This window comes from Oncorhynchus masou, chromosome 24 (assembly GCF_036934945.1).
Source record: "Oncorhynchus masou masou isolate Uvic2021 chromosome 24, UVic_Omas_1.1, whole genome shotgun sequence".
NCBI classification, from domain to species: Eukaryota; Metazoa; Chordata; class Actinopteri; order Salmoniformes; family Salmonidae; genus Oncorhynchus; species Oncorhynchus masou.
This window is the reverse complement of record NC_088235.1, coordinates 100,329,357-100,336,599: the sequence shown is the minus strand read 5'-3', so window position 1 is coordinate 100,336,599 and position 7,243 is coordinate 100,329,357.

Below are 7,243 nucleotides of genomic sequence, written 5' to 3'. Positions count from 1 at the left end.
GAGGGGAGGGTAAAGGTGGGCAGGGGAGGGTAAAGGTGGGGAGGGAGGGTAAAGGAAGGGAGGGAGGATAAGGAAGGGAGGGAGGATAAGGGAAGGGAGGGAGGGTAAAGGAAGTTTAGATTAGATCAAAACAAATCTCCTTGCATGATGACATATAAAACTTGATTTGCCTGGAAGCTAAAAAATCGAATCTGTATTTGTATAATCCAAGTCAGTACTGTACCTCCAAGACACTTCATTATAGGCCATGAGATTGGTTCATTTGACAGCTTTCTGGTGCATATCATGATTATGAACTGTTCTGTCTAAATGATGCAGTGTGAGTCATCATCGTTTCATGGCCCTATATGTCTCTGTGTGGGTTGACACAAACATATTGAAATTCAAACATGCTATGACGAACTCTGCATGTGGTAATGTCATAACATCATGCCTGTAAAACATTTGAAAAGCACATTGAACAATCACTCCCCCCGCCCAAAAATATTATACCATACTATGAAACAAAGATAAATTATATAAAGAATGATAGTTAAAAGCTTTGGGGCACCTTAAATTACATTTTTGGGGAAATATCCAGCGCGGCTCCATCATTCATTTAATCAGATGACTCATGCATCACAAAGCCCACTGATATTGCAAACTACTTTAATGACTTTTTCATTGGCAAGATAAGCAAACTTAGAGATGACATGTCAGCAACAAACGCTGACGACACTACATATCCAAGTATATCGGTCCAAATTATGAAAGACAAGAATTGTACTTTTGAATTCCGTAAAGTCCGTGTGGAAGAGGTGAAATAATTATTGTTGACTATCAACAATGACAAGCCACCTGGGTCTGACAATCTGGATGATAAATTACTGAGGATAATAGTAGACGATATTGCCACTCCTATTTGCCATATGTTCAATTTAAGCCTACTAGAGAACGTGTGCCCTCGGGCCTGGAGGGAAGCAAAAGTCATTCCGCTACCCAAGAATAGTAAAGCCCCCTTTACTGGCTCAAATATCCAACCAATCAGCCTGTTACCAACCCTTAGTAAACTTATGGAAAAAATGGTGTTTGACCAGATACAATGCTATTTCACAGTAAACAAATTGACAACAGACTTTCAGCACTCTTATATAAGGAAGGAAACTCAACAAGCACAGCACTTTCACAAATGACTGATGATTGGCTGAGAGAAATTGATGATAAAATTATTGTGGGAGCTGTCTTGTTAGACTTCAATGCAGCTTTTGACATTATCGATCATAGTCTGCTGCTGGAAAAACATATGTGTTATGGCTTTACACCCCCTGCTATAATGTGAATAAAGAGTTGCTTATCTAACAGAACACTCAGTCTGCAGCTGGAAAAACATATGTGTTATTTAAAAAAAAAAATGATTTCACCTTTTTTTAACCAGGTAGGCAAGTTGAGAACAAGTTCTCATTTACAATTGAGACCTGGCCAAGATAAAGCAAAGCAGTTCGACACATACAACAACACAGAGTTACACATGGAGTAAAACAAACATACAGTCAATAATATACAGTAGAAAAATAAGTCTATATACGATGTGAGCAAATGAGGTTAGATAAGGGAGGTAAAGGCAAAAAAAAAGGCCATGGTGGCGAAGTAAATACAATATAGCAAGTAAAACACTGGAATGGTACAGTTGCAGTGGAAGAATGTGCAAAGTAGACATATAAATAATTGGGTGCAAAGGAGCAAAATAAATAACAAATAAATAAATACAGTAGGGGAAGTGGTAGTTGTTTAGGCAATATTATAGATGGTCTATGTACAGGTGCAGTAATCTGTGAGCTGTTCTGACAGCTGTTGCTTAAAGCTAGTGAGGAAGATAAGTGTTTCCAGTTTCAGAGATTTTTGTAGTTCGTTCCAGTCATTGGCAGCAGAGAACTGGAAGGAGAGGCGGCCAAAGGAAGAATTGGTTTTGGGGGTGACCAGAGAGATATACCTGCTGAAGCGAGTGCTACGCTACAGGTGGGTGCTGCTATGGGGACCAGCGAGCTGAGAAAAGGGTGGACTTTACCTAGCAGCGTCTTGTAGATGACCTGGAGCCAGTGGGTTTGGCGACAAGTATGAAGCGAGGGCCAGGCAACGAGAGCGTACAGGTCGCAGTGGTGGGTAGTATATGGGGCTTTGGCACTGTGATCGACTGCATCCAATTTATTGAGTAGGGTATTGGAGGCTATTTTGTAAATGACATCACCGAAGTCGAGGATCGGTAGGATGGTCAGTTTTACTAGGGTATGTTTGGCAGCATGAGTGAAGGATGCTTTGTTGCAAAATAGGAAGCCAATTCTAGATTTACCTTCGGATTGGAGATGTTTGATGGAAGGAGAGTTTACAGTCTAGCCAGACACATACGTATTTGTAGTTGTCCACATATTCTAAGTCAGAACCGTCCAGAGTAGTGATGCTGGACGGGCGGGCAAGTGCAGGCAGCGATCAGTTGAAGAGCATGCATTTAGTTTTACTAGTATTTAAGAGCAGTTGGAGACCACAGAAGGAGAGTTGTAATGGCATTGAAGCTCGTCTGGAGGGTTGATAACACAGTGTCCAAAGAAGGGCCAGAAGTATACAGAATTGTGTCGTCTGCATAGAGGTGGATCAGAGAATCACTAGCAGCAAGAACGACATCATTGGTGTATTCTCCATGGACTTTACAGTGTCCCAGAACTTTTTTGATTTTTTGTTGCAGGAAGCAAATTTCTGCTTGAAAAAGCTAGCCTTGGCTTTTCTAACTGCCTGTGTATATTGGTTTCTAACTTCCCTGAAAAGTTGCATATCATGGGGGCTGTTCGATGCTAATGCAGAACGCCATAGGATTTTTTTGTGAACCAAGGGCTATATCTGTTCCTGGTTCTAAATTTTTTGAATGGGCCATGCTTATTTAAGATAGTGAGGAAAGCATTTAAAAAAAACAGGCATCCTCTACTGACGGGATGAGGTCAATATCCTTCCAACATACCCGGCCCAGGTCGATTAGAAAGGCCTGCAAGCTGAAGTGTTTCAGGGAGCGTTTGACAGTGATGAGTGGAGGTCGCTGAGGCAATGAGGCAGTGATCACTGAGATCTTGGTTGAAAACAGCAGAGGTGTATTTAGAGGGCAAGTTGGTTAGGATGATATCCATGAGGGTGCCCGTGTTTAAGGTTTTGGGGTGGTACCTGGTAGGTTCATTGATAATTTGTGGGCATCAAGCTTAGATTATAGGATGGCTGGGGTGTTAAGCATGTTCCAGTTCAGGTCACCGAGCAACACGAGCTCTGAAGATAGATGGGGTGCAATCAGTTCACATATGGTGTCCAGAGCACAGCTGGGGGCAGAGGGTGGTCTATAGATGGCTTATAGCAGGTTATGGCTTAATACCCCCCGCTAAAATGTGGATAAAGAATTACGTATCTAACAGAACACAGAGGGTGTTATTTAATGGAAGCCTCTCCAACATAATCCAGGTAGAATCAGAAATTCCCCAGGGTAGCTGTTTCGGGCCCCTTGCTTTTTTCCATTTTTACTGACGACATGCCACTGAGTAAAGCCAGAGTGTCTATGTATGCGGATGATTCAATACTTTACACGTTAGCTACTTTTCATTTATTTTTATTTGATCTAATAGTTATTTAACTAGGCAAGTCAGTTAAGAACAAATTCTTATTTACAATGATGGCCTACCAAAAGGCAAAAGGCCTCCCGCGGGGACGGGAGCTGGGATTAAAAATGAAAAATAAAGAAATATATAAATATAGGACAAAACACACATCACGACAAGAGAGACAGCACTACATAAAGAGACACCTAAGACAACAACATAGCAAGGCAGCAACACATGACAACACAGCATGGTAGCAACACAACATGACAACAACATGGTAGCAACACAACATGGTAGCAGCACAAAACATGGCACATACATTATTGGGCACAGACAACAGCACATTAAGGGCAAGAAGGTAGAGACAACAATAAATCACACAAAGCAGCCACAACTGTCATTAGGAGTGTCCATTATTGAGTCTTTGAATGAAGAGGGAGATAAAACTGTTCAGTTTGAGCATTTGTTGCAGCTCCTTCTAGTCGCTAGCTGCAGTGAACTGAAAAGACGAGCGACCCAGGGATGTGTGTGCTTTGGGGACCTTTTACAGAATGTGACTGGCAGAATGGGTGTTGTATGTGGAGGATGAGGGCTGCAGAATATATCTCAGATAAGGGGGAGTGAGGCCTAAGAGGGTTTTATAAATAAGCATCAACCAGTGGGTCTTGCGACGGGTATACAGTGATGACCAGTTTACAGAGGAGTATAGAGTGTAGTGATGTGTCCTATAAGGAGCATTGGTGGCAAATCTGATGGCCGAATGGTAAAGAACATCTAGCCACTCGAGAGCACCCTTACCTGCCGATCTATAAATTATGTCTCCGTAATCTAGCATGGGAAGGATGGTCATCTGATTCAGGGTTAGTATGGCAGCTGGGGTGAAAGAGGAGCGATTACAATAGAGGAAACCAAGTCCAGATGTAACTTTAGCCTGCAGCTTTGATATGTGCTGAGATAAGGACAGTGTACCCTCTCGCCATACTCCCAAGTACTTGTATGAGGTGACTACCTCAAGCTCTAAACCCTCAGAGGTAGTAATCACACCTGTGAGGAGAGGTGTTTGTATATAAAAAAAGAAGGTCTAAGTGTCTTCGACAGAGGGGGATCAAGCTGATTCTATACCAAATCAGGACAGGTTGTTTCACTGAGCATCCATTACGAACACGGGCTGATAAACAGTGATCACTAAGGTCATTACAGAAAACACCAGACTGATACCTATCAAGATGATTTGTGAGGATAACATCAAGAAGAGTAGCCTTTTCTGGGTGTTTGGAGTCATACCTTGTGGGATTGGTAATAATCTGAGAACGATTTAGGGAGTCCCATTGCTTTAGGACTTGGTCAGGTGGTTTAAGTATGTCCCAGTTTAGCTCATCTAGCAGGACAAATTCAGACTTGGTGTAAGTGGGCAGGAGAAAGCTTGGGCCAGGAGAGAGTAGGGTACAGGCCGGTGCTGATGGAGGACGATAGCACCCAGCAACAGTCAACAAATAACTTTTTGAAAGTTTTATACTTAAAACCAGCACATCAAATTGTTTGGGGACAGACTTGGTGGAGACAACTGAGCACTGAAGGTGATCCTTAGTAAAGATTGTCACTCCCCCACCTTTGGAAGATCTGTCTTGCCTAAAAAGGTTATAACCAGAAAGGTTAACATCAGTATTCCAAACACTCTTCCTTAGCCACATCTCAGTAATGACCAACACTACTACAGTGACTGAAATGACTGCGACACATAACAAAGAGTTGCAGTTAGTTACAGAGTGGGTGGCAAGGAATAAGTTAGCTAAATATTTCTAAAACTAAAAGCATTGTATTTGGTACAAAACATTCACTAAACCGTAAACCTCAACTAAATCTTGTAATAAATCATGTGGAAATTGAGCATGTTGAGATTACTAAACTGCTTAGAGTAACCCTGGATTGTAAACTGTCACGGTCAAAACATATTAATTTAACAGTAGCTAAGATGGGGAGAAGTATGTCCATAATAAAGCACTGCTCTACCTTCTTACCAACACTATCAACAAGACAGGTCCTACAGGTTCTAGTTTCTACCTTCTTACCAAAACTATCAACAAGACAGGTCCTACAGGCCCTAGTTTTGTCGCACCTTGACTACTGTTCAGTCGTGTGGTCAGGGTACCACAAAAAATTGCAATTTGCTCAGAACAGAGCGGCACGGTTTCCCCTTGGATGTACACAGAGAGCTAATATCAATAATCTGCATGTCAATCTCTCCTGGGTCAAGGTGGAGGAGAGATTGACTTCATCACTACTTGTATTTATGAGAGGTATTGACATGTTGAATATACCAAGCTGTCTATCTAAACTACTGACACACAGCTCGGACACCCATGCATACCCCACAAGACATGCCACAAGAGGTCTCTTCACAGTCCCCAAGTCCAGAACAGACTATGGGAGGTGCACAGTACTATATAGAACCATGACGACATGGAACTCTATTCCACATCAAGTAACTAATGCCAGCAGTAAAAGAAGATTGAAAAAACAGATAAAAAACATATTATGGAACACATTGTGGAACAGTGGGGACTGTGACGCAACACTCACATAGGCACAGACACATGCATACACACAAACACACACACATGGATTTAGTACTGTAGATATGTGGTGTTGGTGGTGGTGGAGTAGGGGCCTGAGGACACACAGTGTGTTGTGAAATCTGTGAATGTATAGTAATGTTTTTTTAATTATGTAAACTGCCTTCATTTTGCACGGCCCCAGGAAGCTGCTGCCTTGGCAGGAACTAATGGGGATCCATAATAAACCCCAGGAAGAGTAGTTGATGCCTTGGAAGGAACTAATGGGGATCCATAATAAACCCCAGGAAGAGTAGCTGCTGCCTTGGCAGGAACTAATGGGGATCGATAATAAATACAAATGCAAAAGAGTTACATTGCTCGTCCTAATTTAGGCCTACTTTGCTCCAGTATGCAGAAGTATTCCATTGCTGGACAAAAATAAGAAATGAGTGGTATCATGTGCCGAAGCTGTTTTACAGACAATGATGAGCCTCTAGCTGCAGTCGCTTTTTTGCAAAGGAGGTGTTGGTTGTTCTGTTTGGTATGTGAAATGTTTGTCAACAAAATGTGTTCGTCTCAATCTTTGACTGATTTAAACAATGTGTGCTACTGTGAGGTTTTTATGCATTTTTGAAAGTGCCAAATCAAATGTTTTGGTATTGTTTTATCAGGCAGATAATAGCCGGTTGTGTATCATGCACACAAAATCCCGCGGGTTTATAGTCAGAGAACTGAAATGTCTGAATCAGCTGTCGATTGACTTTGTACATAATGGTTGTCAATAATGTCGCTGTTTACAAATGCCAGATGTGTGCTTTTGTCTGGTGAGGCATTGAGAATCCTGATTTAATGTTGTGGTTTGATTAAATACAACAGGATTGCTTCATGTTATGGGCAGCTTCAGTAAAACTCAATGTTTCATCTACCACCATAATGAATTCAACATTTTCCAAATAGTGAAAATTATACCACTGTGTAAGGATGAACCTTTTAACTCTGCCAGATGCACTGTTTATTTATTGATGGTAGTAGGCCTTCATGTAATTACATGATTATTATTATTACTATTATTATTATTTA